Source organism: Scyliorhinus torazame, chromosome 14 (genome assembly GCF_047496885.1).
Source record: "Scyliorhinus torazame isolate Kashiwa2021f chromosome 14, sScyTor2.1, whole genome shotgun sequence".
Lineage (NCBI taxonomy): Eukaryota > Metazoa > Chordata > Chondrichthyes > Carcharhiniformes > Scyliorhinidae > Scyliorhinus > Scyliorhinus torazame.
In genome coordinates, this window is record NC_092720.1 from 163,839,009 (window position 1) to 163,857,586 (window position 18,578).

An 18,578-nucleotide genomic window follows, 5' to 3' on the forward strand; every position below is an offset into this window, starting at 1 on the left:
ATTAAAAGTGCAGTAATTTGTACTCTTGTTGCCAAAGCTTTAGTTGCCAAAAACCTCTTGCAATGCATTAAGTTTCGTAAATAATTGTGCACCAGCCATCTCAGATGTGATTTCCTCACGCTTTGGTATTTGGTAGTATTCTCATTTGATATTCTTATTAAGATCGTCGGGATCCATGCATATGTGAATAGCGCCATTCTTTTTCTTTACACATACCGTGGAATGTACACAATCGGTAGGTGCTTCTATCTTTCTGATTACTTTTAATTTTGTAATTCTGTTGTGATATGGCTGGGTTTCCCAGACTTGAGAAAATTAAGTTCGCCCTCAGGGGGTTTGCCATGAGGTGGCAGCTATTTATCGACTTTTTTTGAATGGACTAAGCTGTCAGCAGGGGTGGGGGAGGGTTATAAAGGGGAGGCAGGGGGAATTGGGTACGGTGGGGGTAGGTTGGTGGGGAATTGTTGTTGGGGTGTTGAAAATGAAAATCGCTTATTGTCACAAGTAGGCTTCAATGAAGTTACTGTAAAAAGCCCCTAGTCGCCACATTCTGGCGCCTGTTCGGGGAGGCTGATACGGGAATCAAACCGTGCTGCTGGCCTGCCTTGGTCTGCTTCACAAGCCAGCGATTTAGCCCGTGTGCTAAACTAGCCCAGTGTTGGTTGTATAAGCCATGTTGGCTGGGTGTTTGTTTTTCTTGATGTGTGGTTGTTCATTATGTTAACATTTATAACATAAATGCCTCAATACAATATATATATTTTTTAAAAACGTTTTGTCACTCTGTCTAGCTCCTTTTTGAGGTGATCGCAAAGGGATGCAGGTGCTCTTCTTGGTGCATATATCACAGGTTTTGCATCCTCTTTAAGTTGTATCTTGGAGGTGAATGGTACTGCACCAAAACCTGTGAACGCATCACTGAAATTGTAGACAATTTGCTCAAAATCATTGGAGTGCTGCTCCAATACTGTGTAGATGCTGTACACCAACAGCACGAGACCTATTTCTTCACAGGACTGATCACCTAATAATCAATTCAAGCCCTTGGAAACAATGCAGAATGGGACGGAATAAACTGTGTTTTTCACCACCACATTCAGGTCACAAGAACCTAAACTGGATTTACTCAAAGTACCTTTATCCGAAAGTCGAAGGAGATTTCAGCTTTTGTGACTCCAAATGATAGTGGTATATACCAATTCAAAGTTATGCCATTTGGCATGAAAAATGCTCCAGCCACAGTTCCACGGTTAACTAACAAAGTCATTTCAGTTATACCAAATTGTGCAGTGTACATAGACGATGTGGTGATTTTTAGTCAGGCATGGAAAGACCATTTGAATCATCTGATGGAGTTATTCGATCGACTTCAAGAGCCGGGTTTGGTAAACTGAGCCAAAAGTGAGTTTGGAAAAGCCCAAGTCACGGGATGTGAAAATAAAAGTTATTGGGGAGTTCCCAATACCTTTGACACAAAGGGAAATAATGAGATTTGTTGGCCTGAGTTGTTTTATAGCAGCGTGGTTGCTCCACTGATGGACTTGCTGAAGAAACGTAACACATTTCAGTGGACGGCGGAGTGTCAACAGGCATTTGAAGGCCTAAAGGCTGTGTTAACCACCGCTCCTGTATTGGCCACCCCAAATTACACAAAACCATTCAAGGTGGCGAGTGATGTGGGTGTAAGTGCTGTGCTCTTGCAAGAAGACAACAAAGGAATGGAGCGGCCTATTGGGTATTTTTCCAAAAAATTAAATGATCACCAGAGGAAGTATTCAACAATTGAAAAGGAGACTTTGAGCTTGGTGCTGGCTTTGCAACATTTTAACATTTATATTACCAGTAATTCTTCTGAAACAATTGTATATACTGATCAGAACCCTTTTGACGTTTCTGGAGAAATTCATGAATAAAAATGCCAGACTGTTTCAATGGAGTCTATTATTACAGCCATTTATTTTAAAACGTATACCGATTCGGGGGAACCATAGATTTGAGCCAGGGAAATGGGATGGAAATTTTCGGAGATGGAAGGAGAAAGGAATTAGGACACTAAAAGATTTGTTTCTTAGGGGTCGGTTTGCAGGATTGAAGGAATTGGGAGCAAAGTATGGACTAGAGCAGGGGAAAATATTTAGATACATGCAGGTTTGTGACTTTGCCAGAAAGGAGATACAGAGCTTCCCGGTAGAGCCGGCTTCCACAGTGCATTGCTGGAGGAGGTGCTGACGACAGGGGGACTGGAGAAGTGGATAGTGTCGGTGGTTTACGGGGCTATTTTGGAAGAGGAGAAGGCACCGCTGGAAGGGATCAAGACAAAATAGAAGAGTTGGGAGAGGGTATGGAGGAGGGGTTCTGGTGTGAGATGCTCCGGAGGGTTAACGCCTCCACCTCGTGCGTGAGCTTGGGGCTGACAAAGCTGAAGGTGGTATATAGAGCACACCTCACAAGGGCGAGGATGAGCCAGCTCTTTGAGGGGGTAGAAGATGTGTGTGAACGTTGTTGTGGGGGACCCCGCAAACCACGTTCATATGTTTTGGTCCTGTCCAAAGCTGGAGAATTACTGGAAGGAGGTTTTTAGGGTAATCTCTAAAGTGGTGCACATGAAATTGGACCCGGGCACTCGGGAGGCCATATTTGGGGTGTCGGACCAGCCGGGGTTGGAAACGGGTGCGGAGGCAGATGTTGTAGCCTTTGCCTCGTTGATCGCCCGAAGGTGAATCCTGTTGGGGTGAAGATCAACCTCTCCACCCTGTGTCCTGGAATGGCGGGGGGGAAGGGACCTGATGGAATTCCTGACTCTTGAGAAGGTCAAATTTGAACTGAGGGGAAGGATGAAGGGGTTCTACAATTCATGGGCGTTATTCATTATCCACTTTCAAGAATTGGATTACATCGAACATTAGGGGGGCAGTTGGGGGGAGGGGGGGAACTGTAAGTGTTAATGGTGACTGGTGATTCCTGATTCCTTTTTGTTATTTGTTTATGTTAATATGTGGGCTAATGTTTGGAGGTTTTGGTGAGAGGATGGGATTGTTGTTATTGATATGGGGATTGACATTGCATTCGTTACTGATTATTGTTTATTGTTGGGTGTAAATTTGGGAGGAAATGTGAAAATGGAGAATAAAAATATTTTTTAAAAATAAATAATTTAAAACTTATACATGTGGGAGGATGTGAAAACATGATAGCTGATGCTTTGTCACAAATGTGATGAAGAGAAGCAGGTTCAATGGTGGAAGACAAAGAACTAAAATGGACTGTATTATTGTAAATGTTTGCCTGGTTTGATGTTTTAAAATGTATGTATGTTTATTGGCTGTTTTCATTTTTCCAAATTGTTCCAGTGGGAACACATTGGGGTGGCAAACTGCCTTGGTAACTTTAATGATAGAGTTGCTTTCCAGTTGAAATTGCTGGTTGAAACTGGATCAGAAACTCAGGGAAAGGACCAGTCCCAGTCAAGTGAGAATACAGTGTGCTGGGCCACGCCTTTGAAACGGGTTTTGGTTTATTGTATCTTGTTACTGAATTGGAACAGCTAAAGGGGAATCCATTAAAAAAAAAAAAAAAATTTAGTGTACCCAATTCATTTTTTCCAATTAAGGGGCAATTTAGCGTGGCCCATCCACCTGCGCTGCACATCTTTGGGTTGTGTGGGTGAAACCCACGCAAACACTGGGAGAATGTGTAAACTCCACATGGACAGTGACCCAGAGATGGGATCGAACCTGGGACCTTGGTGCCATAAGGCAGCAATGCTAACCACTGCACCACCGTGTTGCCCAGGGGGAATTCGTTCAGTGTTATAAACATAGATTACTGCAGCTGTTGTGTTGTCTTTATGTTTGTAATTGATAAGAAATTCTTGCTGTGTTTATATATATATGTTAACTACATTCTTAGAATAAACCTTGTTTTTATTAAACCGCCTAGGAAGTATTGTGAATCACATCTGAAGCAAAGGCTTTTGTGTTCATCCTAGCCAAATTCAACATAAAGGTTATAGGTCAGGTGAACTTCATAATACACTTTGGAGTTTCTGAGCCCTGGCCTATAACAAAGGCAAGTTGCAAAGAGCTATTCATAATTCGGATAGCAGATTCAAGGGAGATCAGTGCTGATACATCGTGATGGACTTGGCTGTCGGCCAATGAACTGTTTTGAATTGCCAGGCCTTATCAGTGGCCCTTTCCGATTGGTCAGAATTTTCTCTGGAATGTTTTTTCCTCCAGAAGGCCTTTGACAAATTGCCACATAGGAGATTGTTGATAAGATGAGCCCATGGTGTTAAGGGTAAGATCCTGGCATGGATAGAGGATTGGCTGACTGGCAGAAGGTGAGGATAAAGGGGTATTTTTCAGAATGGCAGCTGGTGTCTAGTGGTGTGCCTCAGGGTTCTGTGTTGGGACCACAACTGTTCATAATATACATTAACGATTTGGAAGAAGGAACTGAAGACACGGGTGCTAGGTTTGCAATGATACAAAAATCTGTAGAGGGACAGGTAGTATTGAGGAAGCAGGGGTGCTGCAGAAGGACTTGGACAGGCTAGGAGAGTGGGCAAAAAAGTGGCAGATGGGTTACAATGTGGAAAAGTGTGAGGTTATGAACTCTGGAAGGAATATTGGAGGCATAGACTATTTTCTAAATGGGGAAATGCTTAGGAAATCAGAAGCGCAAAGGGACTTGGGAGTCCTTGTTCAAGATTCTCTCAAGGTTAATGTGTTGGATCAGTCAGCAGTTATAAAGTTGGCATGATTGTTCGCATTCATGTCGAGAGGGCTACATTACAAAAGCAGTGATGTACTTCTGAGGCTAGGGCTCTGGTCAGACCCCAATTGGAGTATTGTGAGCAGGTTTGGGCCCCATATTTAAGGAAGGATGTGCTTGGAAAGGGTCCAGAGGAGGGTCACAAGAATGATCCCTGGAATGAAGAGCTTGTCGTATGAGGAACAGTTGAGAATTCTGGGTCTGTACTCGTTGGAGTTTAGAAGGATGAGAGGGGTTCTTATTGAAACTCACAGGATACTGCGAGGCCTGGATAGAGTGGATGTGGAGAGGATGTTTCCACTAGTAGGAAAAACTAGAACTAGGGGGCACAATCTCAGACTAAAAGGACGATCTTTTAAAACTGAGATGAGGAGGAATTTCTTCAGTCAGAGGGTGGTGAATCTGTGGAACTCTTTGCCGCAGAAGGCTGTGGAGGCCAGATCACTGAGTGTCTTTAAGACAGAGATAGATAGGTTCTTAATTAATAAGAGGATCAGGAGTTATGGGGATAAGGTGGGAGAATAGGGATGAGAAAAATATCAGCCATGATTGAATGGCGAAGCAGACCCGATGTGCCGAGTGGTCTAATTCTGCTCCTATGTCTTATAGTCTCTGTGTGACTGTTTTGATGTCAGAAGCTGGAGGGTCATGACTCTGATCTCTCTTTCATCTAATGGATTCTTTCTGAAGATCCAAGGAAAGATTATTCTCTCTCCACAGCTCAGCTGAACTGCAGGGAAATCCAGTCCAGTCACCAGCTTAAGACAGGATCAGTTGTTTAAAATCCTTTTGAAAATCTCATGTGGGGAACTCTGTTCTCATCTCAGTAAGACAGTTGGTCATTCTGGTGGAGTTGGAAACAAGTAAGAATTGAACAGGCCCAAAGCTGTTCTTTTGAGTGAAGGCCCAGGTTGATAAATGAGTAAAACCTATTGTCTGGGAGTACTGGCTGAATGCACATTTCAACTTTGTTTCTTTATAGATAAACTGTCATTGTGTTCAACTTACAAACCTGGTGGCTATAACTTATTGAGCAGCCAAGGGGCCAAACATTCTCCAAATTTTATACAAATTATTGGTTCATTCACTTGTGTTGGGACTCTGGGGTCTGTGGAGCTGGAGTCGATGGCTCACTAGCCCAGAGTGTTGTAATAGTATAAAAGTTGCTTCCTTACATAGAGTACCAGTGAAAAATGACTATAGGAAAATATGGGAAAGCATGGGAAAGAAAAGGGTGGGCGGCAAATAAAATATAGATGAGTTGGGTTGTGGTGGGGACTGTTCTCTGTGGTTTAGTTCATGTGAACAATATTCTCATTACTGGTATCCATCTTTGAAATAATTCTTTGCTCTCTAAGTTTAATGCATGTGTGATTCTTTCCATCTCAAATAGTTATTTTACTTTGGATAAGCAAGTTTCATAGGTTGGGCACATGGGTTTCTGCCAATTGAGGGTGATACCCTTCATGGGAGCTCTAAGCAAAATTTGTAAATGTTTTCTTCCATCCCTTCTGGAATTGTACCTAATAGAGCTGCGAGGGGAAGGGGTCTGTGGGATGTCCATGTGGAATACCTTGTCCAATTTTTTGAATCCTATCCTAATACGCCTTAAAATTTGGGTATGACCTGAATGTGATAAGTAATGACCTGCATCTATTTGCGGAGGAGGAATCAAATTTTACAGTAATATGTGGTGCCTGAGGTACCAAGTAATGAGCTGCCACTTATATTCTCTCCAGGTATTTGAACAGGTAAAAAGATGGGCCTCCGATCAAATTTCATCCAGTCTTCCATAAATAACTGCTGTTGCAGTTCAACCTTCCATTTCCTTTTACTTATTTTTAAAAGTATTTTCATTCAAACGTTTTAGCATTTTACAAAAGCACAAACATTGCACCCCAAATACAATAAGCCCTGCACCAACCCTTCCCCCCTCCCCCCCTCACCAACACCCCCCAACAGTTGATGGTGTTTACCTCTCCGAAATGCAATATAAACAAACCCCATCTCTTATGGAATGCCTCGTTTGCCCCCCTTAGGGTAAATTTTACCGTCTCAAGATGTAAGAACTCCATTAGATCCCTCAGCCACGCTGAGGTACAGGGTAGAGAAGCTGACCTCCACCCCAACAGAACCCGTCTGTGAGCAATCAATGAGGCGAAGGCTAAAATATCTGCCCCCGCTCCCGTCTGCAGGTCCGATACCCCGAATATGGCCCTCAGCTCAAAAACCACATGCAGGATCGTCGACATGGTGCTGAAAAACGATCCACAAAATTTCTCCAACTTCAGGCATCCCCAGAACATATGCACGTGATTAGCCGGGTCCCTCCCACACCATTCGCAAGTATCCTCTACCCCCCTCAAACAGCCAGCTCATCCTTGACTTTGTCAAATGCCTTCAACTGTATCAACCCCAGCCTTGCTCTGGCGCAACCAGCTCACTGGTCCCATCTCTGACCCGAACTATCTCCCTCGCCGCTACTTGCCTGCGGAGCTGGCCCGCCAACATGTGGCTGGCCTTCTCCCCATGCTCATAAACGACCCCATGGTCTTTCTCAGCTGCCAAACCACCTTCCCTGTAGACAGAAGATCGAACTTCACCTGTAACTCCTTTCTCCTCACCAGAAGACCAGGATCTGGGTTCACCGCATACCTGCTATATACTTCCAAAATGTCCTCTTATCAGCCATTGCCATTCCTCCGTCGCCTCCGCCACCACCTTCCCCGTCTGGAACCTCACCCTCTTGCCCACCAGAATCACCACCCTCCCCGGACCCTGCTGTCAAAGCTCGAGTGAAACACCTGGCTCACCCAGCCCTTCCTCAGCCTCATCTGGCCCTTCACCCTCAGATGTGTCTCCTGCAATAGCACCCAATCGGCTTTCAAACGCTTTGTGCGAGAAAACTCCTAATCACTTCACTGGTCCCCCCAGCCCTCGCATGGTCCAGATCACCACTCTGACCGGGGATCTCATCCCCCCGCCCCTTTTCTCCGCCATACCCACTACTCCAGGCCAATCAGGCGGAACCCAGCTCTATTACTGTCAGCCCCCTACCCTCCCTAGAATCACCCGACCATTTTCTCTTGAAAACAGCTCACCGAGTATCATCCCCATCCCATCATTCACACCTCCCAAGCTCATCGAAACATGTCCATACAGGATCCAACGACCACAGACTCTCCTCCACCTTGCTCCCGTTCACTCGCCAACCTGCGTTTGTTAGCAAGGTGACCCCTGCCGGAGCCCTATCCCCCACACAGAAACGAAACCAACACCCAGTCCCTATGCCCAAACCTTCCAAACACCCCACCCCATAATCCCACAAATCCAACAATGAAAAACACACAAATACCCAGCCAAACCCTACCAACCCCCAAACCCTCCCTTCCCCACTACCACACCAAAAATAAATTAGCACACGTAAAAAAAAGGATCATGGTCAACATCATCCAAGTCCAAACTCATCTCTGTCCCAGTTATTCGGGTTGTGAGCCACCCTCAGCTTCACCGGCTAGACCACTTCAAACCGCATGTTGCTACCCAATGCCACCTTCATCCGACCAAAAGCCGCCTGCCTTCTCGCCAGCTCTGCTGTAAGATCTTGGTATATTTGAATACCAAAGCCATCCCACTTCACCTCACAATTCTGTTTCGCCCATCTCAATATGTTCACCTTCACCTGGTAGCTGTGCAAACTATCACAGCCCTCGGTGGTTCATTCGTCTTTGGCTTCGGCCGGAGTGACAGATGGGCCCTGTCCAACTCATAAAGTGAGGGGTCCTCCTCCTCCCCCATCAATTTAACAAACATCTCCGCAAAGTACTCCGTTGACGTTCGGCCCGCCACCCCCTCAGGCAGCCTGGTGACCGTCAAATTTTGCCTTTGTGACCTGTTATCCAGGTCCTCCACTTTAGCTCTCAGTCCTTTATTGCTCTCCACCACACTCTGCAGCTCCTCACCCATCGAGGTGAACTGGTCGCTATGCTCCACCCCTTCAACACCTCTCCTTGCTCCTGCACTTCCGTCGATATCTTAGTCAAAGCCGCCTTTATTGGGGCAAGAGTCTCATCTACCCACTCCTTGAGCAAGGTCATCTTCTCTTTCCGATGCCCTTCACCTCACCTCACTCAAACTCCCCCAACATCACTTCAGTCAGCTTTTCCACCTTAATGGGAGTGACCCCTTCTGACGAACTAGCACCCGCCACCTTTCTGTTAAACTCACAGCCACACTCACCAACAGATGTTTGCTCGCCCCTTCCTCCCGATTCTGCTTCTGGAACTTTGACATTCCACAAACTCCTCAGACCTTCCAGCATAATGGGCCAAAAAACAGAAACTTTAGCAGGAGCCACCCAACGTGCAACCTCCACCTTCTTGTCTCCACCGGAAGTTTCCCCCATTTCCTTTTAATGGATAAGGAATTTCTAGGCACCATGGAGAGCAATGTTCAAAGTTCCCCTGACCCGATCGATTTCCAGTAGATGGTTTCACTTTCCAACCTTCTCTTTGTTGAGCGATGCTCAGTACAAAGTCTTACAACACCAGGTTAAAGTCCAACAGGTTTGTTTCGATGTCACTAGCTTTCGGAGCGCTGCTCCTTCCTCAGGTGAATGAAGAGGTATGTTCCAGAAACATATGTATAGACAAAATTCAAAGATACCAAACAATGCTTGGAATGCGACCATTAGCAGGTGATTAAATCTTTACAGATCCAGAGGTGGGGTAACCCCAGGTTAAAGAGGTATGAATTGTGTCAAGCCAGGACAGTTGGTAGGATTTCGCAGGCCAGATGGTGGGGATGAATGTAATGCGACATGAATCCCATGTCCCGGTTGAGGCCGCACTCATGTGTGCGGAACTTGGCTATAAGTTTCTGCTCGGCGATTCTGCGTTGTCGCGCGTCCTGAAGGCCGCCTTGGAGAACGCTTACCCGGAGATCAGAGGCTGAATGCCCTTGACTGCTGAAGTGTTCCCCGACTGGAAGGGAACATTCCTGCCTGGTGATTGTCGCACGATGTCCGTTCATTCGTTGTCGCAGCGTCTGCATGGTCTCGCCAATGTACCGGTCAGGCAGGGAGGAAGGTGCCGAGCGAGGGAACCATGGTTTACCAAAGAAGTGGAATCTCTTGTTAAGAGGAAGAAGGAGGCCTATGTGAAGATGAGGTGTGAAGTTTCAGTTGGGGCGATGGATAGTTACAAGGTAGCGAGGAAGGATCTAAAGAGAGAGCTAAGACGAGCAAGGAGGGGACATGAGAAGTATTTGGCAGGAAGGATCAAGGAAAACCCAAAAGCTTTCTATAGGTATGTCAGGAATAAGCGAATGACTAGGGACAGAGTAGGACCAGTCAAGGACAGGGATGGGAAGTTGTGTGTAGAGTCTGAAGAGATAGGCGAGATACTAAATGAATATTTTTCGTCAGTATTCACTCAGGAAAAAGATAATGTTGTGGAGGAGAATGCTGAGCTCCAGGTAAATAGATTAGATGGCATTGAGGTAAGTAGGGAAGAGGTGTTGGCAATTCTGGACAGGCTGAAAATAGATAAGTCCCCGGGGCCTGATGGGATTTATCCTAGGATTCTCTGGGAGGCCAGGGAAGAGATTGCTGGACCATTGGCTTTGATTTTTATGTCATCATTGGATACAGGAATAGTGCCAGAGGACTGGAGGATAGCAAATGTGGTCCCTTTGTTCAAAAAGGGGAGCAGAGACAACCCCGGCAACTATAGACCGGTGAGCCTCACGTCTGTAGTGGGTAAAGTCTTGGAGGGCATTATAAGAGACAAGATTTATAATCATCTAGATAGGAATAATATGATCAGGGATAGTCAGCATGGCTTTGTGAAGGGTAGGTCATGCCTCACAAACCTTATCGAGTTCTTTGAGAAGGTGACTGAACAGGTAGACGAGGGTAGAGCAGTTGATGTGGTGTATATGGATTTCAGCAAAGCGTTTGATAAGGTTCCCCACGGTAGGCTATTGCAGAAATTACGGAGGCTGGGGATTGAGGGTGATTTAGAGATGTGGATCAGAAATTGGCTAGCTGAAAGAAGACAGAGGGTGGTGGTTGATGGGAAATGTTCAGAATGGAGTTCTGTCACAAGTGGAGTACCACAAGGATCTGTTCTGGGGCCGTTGCTGTTTGTCATTTTTATCAATGACCTAGAGGAAGGCGCAGAAGGGTGGGTGAGTAAATTTGCAGACGATACTAAAGTCGGTGGTGTTGTCGATAGTGAGGAAGGAAGTAGCAGGTTACAGAGGGATATAGATAAGCTGCAGTGCTGGGCTGAGAGGTGGCAAATGGAGTTTAATGTAGAGAAGTGTGAGGTGATTCACTTTGGAAGGAAAAACAGGAATGTGGAATATGTGGCTAATGGAAAAGTTCTTGAAAGTGTGGATGAGCAGAGGGATCTAGGTGTCCATGTACATAGATCCCTGAAAGTTGCCACCCAGGTTGATAGGGTGGTGAAGAAGGCCTATGGAGTGTTGGCCTTTATTGGTAGAGGGATTGAGTTCCGGAGTCAGGAGGTCATGTTGCAGCTGTACAGAACTCTGGTACGGCCGCATTTGGAGTATTGCGTACAGTTCTGGTCACCGCATTATAGGAAGGATGTGGAGGCTTTGGAACGGGTGCAGAGGAGATTTACCAGGATGTTGCCTGGTATGGAGGGAAAATCTTATGAGGAAAGGCTGATGGACTTGAGGTTGTTTTCGTTAGAGAGAAGAAGGTTAAGAGGAGACTTAATAGAGGCATACAAAATGATCAGAGGGTTAGATAGGGTGGACAGTGAGAGCCTTCTCTCGCGGATGGAAATGGCTAGCACGAGGGGACATAGCCTTAAACTGAGGGGTAATAGATATAGGACAGAGGTCAGGGGTAGGTTCTTTACGCAAAGAGTAGTGAGGCCGTGGAATGCCCTACCTGCTACAGTAGTGAACTCGCCAACATTAAGGGCATTTAAAAGTTTATTGGATAAACATATGGATGATAATGGTATAGTGTAGGTTAGATGGCTTTTGTTTCGGTGCAACATCGTGGGCCGAAGGGCCTGTACTGCGCTGTATTGTTCTATGTTCTATGTTCTATGAATGCCCTTGACTGCTGAAGTGTTCCCCGACTGGAAGGGAACATTCCTGCCTGGTGATTGTCGCGCGATGTCCGTTCATTCGTTGTCGCAGCATCTGCATGGTCTCGCCAATGTACCACGCTTCGGGACATCCTTTCCTGCAGCGTATGAGGTAGACAATGTTGGCCGAGTCGCACGAGTATGTACCGCGTACCTGGTGGGTGGTGTTTTCACGTTTAATAGTGGTATCCATGTCGATGATCTGGCATGTCTTGCAGAGATTGCCATGGCAGGGTTGTGTGGTGTCGTGGTCACTGTTCTGAAGACTGGGTAGTTTGCTGCAAACAATGGTTTGTTTGAGGTTGCGCGGTTGTTCGAAGGCAAGTAGTGGGGGTGTGGGGATGACCTTGGCAAGATGTTCATCGTCATCAATGACGTGTTGAAGGCTGTGAAGAAGATGACGTAGTTTCTCCGCTCCAGGGAAGTACTGGATGACGAAGGGTATTCTGTCGGTTGTGTCCCATGTTTGTCTTCTGAGGAGGTCGGTGCGGTTTTTCGCTGTGGCGCGTTGGGACTGTCGATCGATGAGTTGAGTGCCATATCCCGTTCGTACGAGGGCATCTTTCAACGTCTGTAAATGTCTGTTATGCTCCTCCTCGTCTGAGCAGATCCTGTGTATACGGAGAGCTTGTCCATAGGGGATGGCTTCTTTAATGTGTTTAGGGTGGAAGCTGGAGACGTGGAGCATCGTGAGGTTATCCGTGGGTTTGCGGTAAAGCGAAGTGCTGAGGTGACCGTCCTTGATGGAGACGAGTGTGTCCAAGAATGCAACTGATTTTGGAGAGTAGTCCATGGTGAGTCTGATGGTTGGATGGAACTTATTACCGTCATCGTGTAGTCGTTTCAGTGATTCTTCGCCGTGGGTCCAAAGGAAAAAAATGTCATCGATGTATCTGGTGTATAACGTCGGTTGAAGGTCCTGTGCGGTGAGTAGGCCTTGTTCAAACTTGTGCATGAAGGTGTTGGCGTATTGGGGTGCGAATTTGGTCCCCATGGCTGTTCCGTGCGTCTGGATGAAGAACTTGTTGTCGAAGGTGAAGACATTGTGATCCAGAATGAAGCGGATGAGTTGCAGAATTGCGTCTGGAGATTGGCAGTTGTCGGTGTTGAGTACTGAGGCTGTTGCAGCAATGCCGTCGTCATGGGGGATGCTGGTGTAGAGTGCCGAGACATCCATTGTGACGAGGAATGTTCCTGGTTCAACTGGTCCATGGTTGCTGAGTTTCTGTAGGAAGTCCGTCGTGTCGCGACAGAAGCTGGGCGTACCTTGTACGATGGGTTTCAAGATGCCCTCGATGTAGCCAGAGAGGTTCTCACACAACGTCCCATTGCCTGAAACGATAGGGCGGCCTGGTGTGTTGGCCTTATGTATTTTCGGGAGGCAGTAGAGATCTCCAATGCAGGGAGTACGTGGGATGAGAGCACGTAGGGTGCTCTGAATCCAAGGTCTTGATCAGTCTGTTAAGTTGGCAGATCTGTTCCTTGGTTGGATCTGCAGGTAACTGTCTGTAGTGTTCTTGGTTGTTCAGTTGTCGGTATACTTCTTTGCAGTAGTCCGTTCTGTTCAGTACGACAGTCTGCTGGTTTGATGAAGATGCTGCAGTTGGTCTTGAGAGCGCGGATGGCATTGCATTGTGCTTGGGTGACGTTCGGGGCTGTCTTGTGAATGCGACTGATGAATCTGGCATTGACGTGACTCCTGACGGCTTGAGCATACATGTTGAGTCTAAGGCAGCGGCCTTCCGGAGGGGTCCAATTCGACTCTTTCCTCTTCGGTTGCGGCACCGCAGATCTCTCGGTCTGCTTGGGTTCGCTGTTGGCCTCTTGGGGTCTGTGGAAGAATTCCCGGAGCCTCATTTGCCTGATGAATTCCTCCGTGTCTGCCGCGAGACTGATGGGGTCCATTTTGGTGGTGGTGCAGAAATTGAGCCCTCTGCTGAGGACTTCGATTTCGTCTGGTTGAAGGGTGTAGTCTGACAAGTTGATAATAGATTTCCCTGTATTGTTTTCTACTGTGGCACCGGGGGTGGCTTGGTTGCTGCCGGTGGTGATGCCAAGTTTCCCAAGCTTTCTGTTCTTGGCGTGCATATAGGTCCCGAAGTGTGGTACATTGGCGAGACCATGCAGACGCTGCGACAACGAATGAACGGACATCGCGCGACAATCACCAGGCAGGAATGTTCCCTTCCAGTCGGGGAACACTTCAGCAGTCAAGGGCATTCAGCCTCTGATCTCCGGGTAAGCGTTCTCCAAGGCGGCCTTCAGGACGCGCGACAACGCAGAATCGCCGAGCAGAAACTTATAGCCAAGTTCCGCACACATGAGTGCGGCCTCAACCGGGACATGGGATTCATGTCGCATTACATTCATCCCCACCATCTGGCCTGCGAAATCCTACCAACTGTCCTGGCTTGACACAATTCATACCTCTTTAACCTGGGGTTACCCCACCTCTGGATCTGTAAAGATTTAATCACCTGCTAATGGTCGCATTCCAAGCATTGTTTGGTATCTTTGAATTTTGTCTATACATATGTTTCTGGAACATACCTCTTCATTCACCTGAGGAAGGAGCAGCGCTCCGAAAGCTGGTGACATCGAAACAAACCTGTTGGACTTTAACCTGGTGTTGTAAGACTTCGTACTGGGCTCACCCCAGTCCAACGCTGGCATCTCCACATCTTGAGCGATGCTGTAAAGGGACCGCATGTTTTCCCACAGTTGTGCATTTGTCCCTTGGGTGATGGTCAGGATCTGTCTGCTGCATCTATCCTCTCTGTATTATTTGTGAGAATTGCTGCTCATTTCACATGAGTGGTTCCTCCCCTCTGATTGTGCTCTGGTGAATCAGGAGGCTGGAGAAATGGAAAACCACCTTACAAACTTCACTCCTGAGGGTTTCTCCCACTTGTGAATTATCTGCTCCATCAGGAGGATTGAAGACATAAAAAAACCAACATCATAGAACTCATAGACAATCACTTTGAGAAAGATTTGTCACACACCTCACATCTGAATAGTCCCTCCTCTGTGTGAATACATCAGTCATTCACCAGTGATCACCGTGTGAAGGTTTGGTCATGTACCAGACCTGAAGGGTCTCTCCCTTGTGAATCATTTGGAGTTTTAGAAGTTTTCTAGATATTGCTATAACTTTATTGCAAACCTCTGAATGGTTTCTCCCTTGTGTGGATTGTCTGATAGGCATAGAGGCTTGATAACAGTGTGAATAATTTATCACAGACCTCACATCTGAATGGTTTCTCCCATGTGAATGCATTAGTGTTTACGGAGTTCATGAACTACGAGAATGATTTCTCACACACTTCGATTTGTGACTGGTTTCTCCCCTGTGTGACTGTATGTATGTGGAGATGCAATGACTGTGATAATTATGCCACAGACATTTCAGTCACAGACATTGCATGTGAATGGTTTGTCCCGTGTGAATGCTTTGATGATTCATGAGTGTTAATAAATGTGCAAATGCTTTGTCACACACACCTTTAAATGGTTCTTCCCCTATGTGGAGGATCAATAAACGTGACAAAAAATTGTCACTCAACGTGAATGGTTTCTCCCTGTGTGAATGCATTGCTGTATGTGGAGGATTGATAACAGTGGGATTGATTTTTCACGCATCTCGCATGGAAATGATTTCTCCCGTGTGACTGTACTGGTGTACATGGAGATGCGATGACCATGAAAATTGTGTTTCACACACATCACTGGTTTCTCGCCAATGTGAATTTGTTGGTGATTGCAAAGATTATTTGACTACGAGAAGCATTTGTCACACACATCACACGTGTAGGTTTCTACCCAGTGTGAATGTGCCAGTGATTCACGAGTGCCGATAACTGTGCAAAGGCTCGATCACACACCTCACACTTGAATAGTTTCTCGTCCATGTATCTGTCCTTGTGTGATATTACACAAGGTGCATCTGTAGTAAGAGATCCTATGAGCCTGGGGGGCCATTCTCACCTGCAAGAATGAGTCAGTGGTTCATGAGGTTCGATGAATGACTAAAGCTTTCACCACACTTACTTATTTTATCTCACCATATGATCAGACCCTGGCTTCCCATCAGATACATCAAAGCTATTTGCCTCAGCTATTCCATGTGGGAACAAGTTCCAGATCCTAATCTAAAAGCAAATTACTGTGGATGCTGGAATCTGAAACAAAAACAGAAAATCCTGGACAATCAGCAGTCTGACAGAATCTGTGGAGAACAGAGCTAACATTCCACATACTCCAGAAAGTGATAGACAAACTGGGACCTATACAGATTCTAATCATTCTGTTGGGGAAGAGATTTTTCCTGAATTATTCATTGGATTTATTATGGACTCTAGTTTTGGGCTCACCCACACAAATGGGAACATTATCTCTCCATTTGCCCCCAAATTCTTCATTTTATAATTCATATTTCAAAGATTTCTATGCTGCCCCCTCTCCCCAATCAATCTTCTCTTTTCTAGGGAAAAGAGTGCTAACCTGTTGTCTTTCCTGATAGTTGCAATCTCTCAATTCTCAATATCATCGTTATCAATGTTTTTGCACCTTCTCCAGTTCCTTTCTGTTCTTTTTCAATACGTTGTTCTGAACTGTGCACAGCTCTCCACGTGTGGTCTAAACAAGGTTCTAGACAAGTTCAATATCACTTCTCTGCTTTTCAATTCTATTCCTCCAAAAATGGATCAAATAGACCCCAGTTTGATCTTTTTTATAAAATGTTTTGGTACTTCTAATGATTGATGGATCTGTAGTTCTGTCCTTGCACAACTTGTTAATTTGACCTTTGGTCCTCCCTAACCTCTCCAATTGAAATAAGTTGTCCCCATGAAGACAAACTGGTTTTATTTCCACAGCTCCATCAAATCAGCCCATAGTTTCCACTTCTCTAAAGTGAACACTTGGAATCCAATGGGGCAAAATACTGAGAATGCTGGAAATGTGACAGAGGTTCAGAAAATGCTGGAAATGCTCAGGTCAGGAAACATCTGTGGAGAGAGAAGCAACCTCTCTGCAGCCTTTGATATGCCTGACTGCACTATTCTCGTCCTGCAACTCTTCTGTGTTGTCCAGTCAGTGGGACTGCTCTGACTTGTGGGACTTTTTCCTCTTCAGCTGTATGCAGAGAATCTGCTGCAATAGTGAATCTTCCCACCGCCATCGCTCTGGTTCCTACCAAGGGTCAGTCTCTGCTTTTCAATTCGATTCAGCCGCTCGGGCTCGCGCTTCCTCACATTCCAATTCCCGAACGCTGGGCGCCAACGGCAGAACTACAACCCCCATCAGGCAGGCGGCAGAACTACAACCCCCATCAGGCAGGCGGCAGAACTACAACTCCCTTCAGGCAGGCGGCAGAACTACAACTCCCTTCAGGCAGGCGGCAGAATTACAACTCCCTTCAGGCGGCGGCAGAACTACAACCCCCATCAGGCAGGCGGCAGAACTACAACCCCCATCAGGCAGGCGGCAGAACTACAACCCCCATCAGGCAGGCGGCAGAACTACAACTCTCATCCGACTGCCCATCCTCACTACGCGGCTCCGGGGCCACATGCCATGTGGGTAATGTTGTTCGGACCGGTTTTCAGGCAGTCTCGCCGTGCCTGCGGAGAACATTCAGCGTCAGAGAGTGGCCGCTGCCTTTCCAAAGGAGCCTGGATTGTGATGGGAAATCGGAACAAGTGAGAAAGGGTGGACGTGTTCCCCATTCGATACTGCCACCTGGTTCCACATGCACCATGGCCGATGCCGTTCCGACTTTCGAAGAGGCTCTGCAGTGCACCTGCGCAGAACCATTGAAGCCCCGCCCTCCATTGCGATCAGGGATTGGACATTGTGGTTGTGGGCGGGATATCAAAGTAACCGTGGAGCCGACTGGCTATGGGGGCCGTCAATCAGGCAGCCGGGTTGTTTGATTGGCTGTGTGTTGGATATTGAGGGTGTTTATTGGAAGCATTTCCCTTCTGATTCACAGCCTGAGTTTTGTTGATGGATTATTGCTGAATATGAGAAGGTGAGGTGTCATTATCGGGGAGGGGCAGGACATATTTAGTAAAATGTCTTTTAATGTGCTCTTTAAAGATTTTACCTGAAGGCCTCGGATTTCCCAGAAGCCTGGGCTTAGATTTGATAGTTTTTCCCAGTGCTGTGTGAGAGCTGAATTTGGGATGTGCAGCGAGTGCAGTGTGTCTAATTTCCCAGGATAAACCAGAACACTTCAATCAGCTCCACTGAAACAATATTTTCCTTAGCTTCCTGCCCAATGTCTTTTCTTGTCAGGGCTCTTATTGGGCAGCACGGTAGTATAGTGGCTTCACAGCGCCAGGGTCCCAGGTTCGATTCCCGGCTTGGATCACTGTCTGTGCGAAGTCTGCATGTTCTCCCCGTGTCTGCGTGGGTTTCCTCCGGGTGCTCTGGTTTCCTCGCACAGTCCAAAGATGTGCAGGTTAGGTGGATTGGCCATGATAAATTGCCCTTAGTGTCCAAAAAGGTTAGGAGGGGTTATTGGGTTACGGGGATAGGGTGGAAGTGAGGGCTTCAGTGGGTCGGTGCAGACTCGATGGGCCGAATGGCCTCCTTCTGCACTGTATGTTCTATGTTCTAATTTGTGAAAACAAGGGGATAAATTTAAAATCTCTATTGAATTAATAT

At 46.5% G+C, this 18,578-nt stretch overlaps 1 protein-coding gene and 1 long non-coding RNA gene across 2 annotated transcripts in view; one reads left to right on the top strand and one right to left on the bottom strand.

Annotated features, from left to right (window-relative positions):
• Nucleotides 1–15,947: 15,947 nt before the first annotated feature.
• Nucleotides 15,948–17,475, bottom strand: LOC140389231 (uncharacterized). Its single transcript, XR_011934307.1, has 2 exons — nt 16,410–17,475; nt 15,948–16,087 (listed from the first exon to the last, which is right to left on the bottom strand). It is a non-coding gene; the product is annotated as an uncharacterized lncRNA (long non-coding RNA).
• Nucleotides 17,476–17,483: 8 nt separating this feature from the next.
• The window catches only part of LOC140389217 (uncharacterized), a 30,291-nt gene continuing 29,196 nt past the window's right edge, over nt 17,484–18,578 (top strand). The window contains exon 1 of the mRNA XM_072473403.1: nt 17,484–17,940. The gene's annotated coding sequence lies outside the window, so the exon portion shown is untranslated. The remainder of the gene's footprint in view (nt 17,941–18,578) is intronic.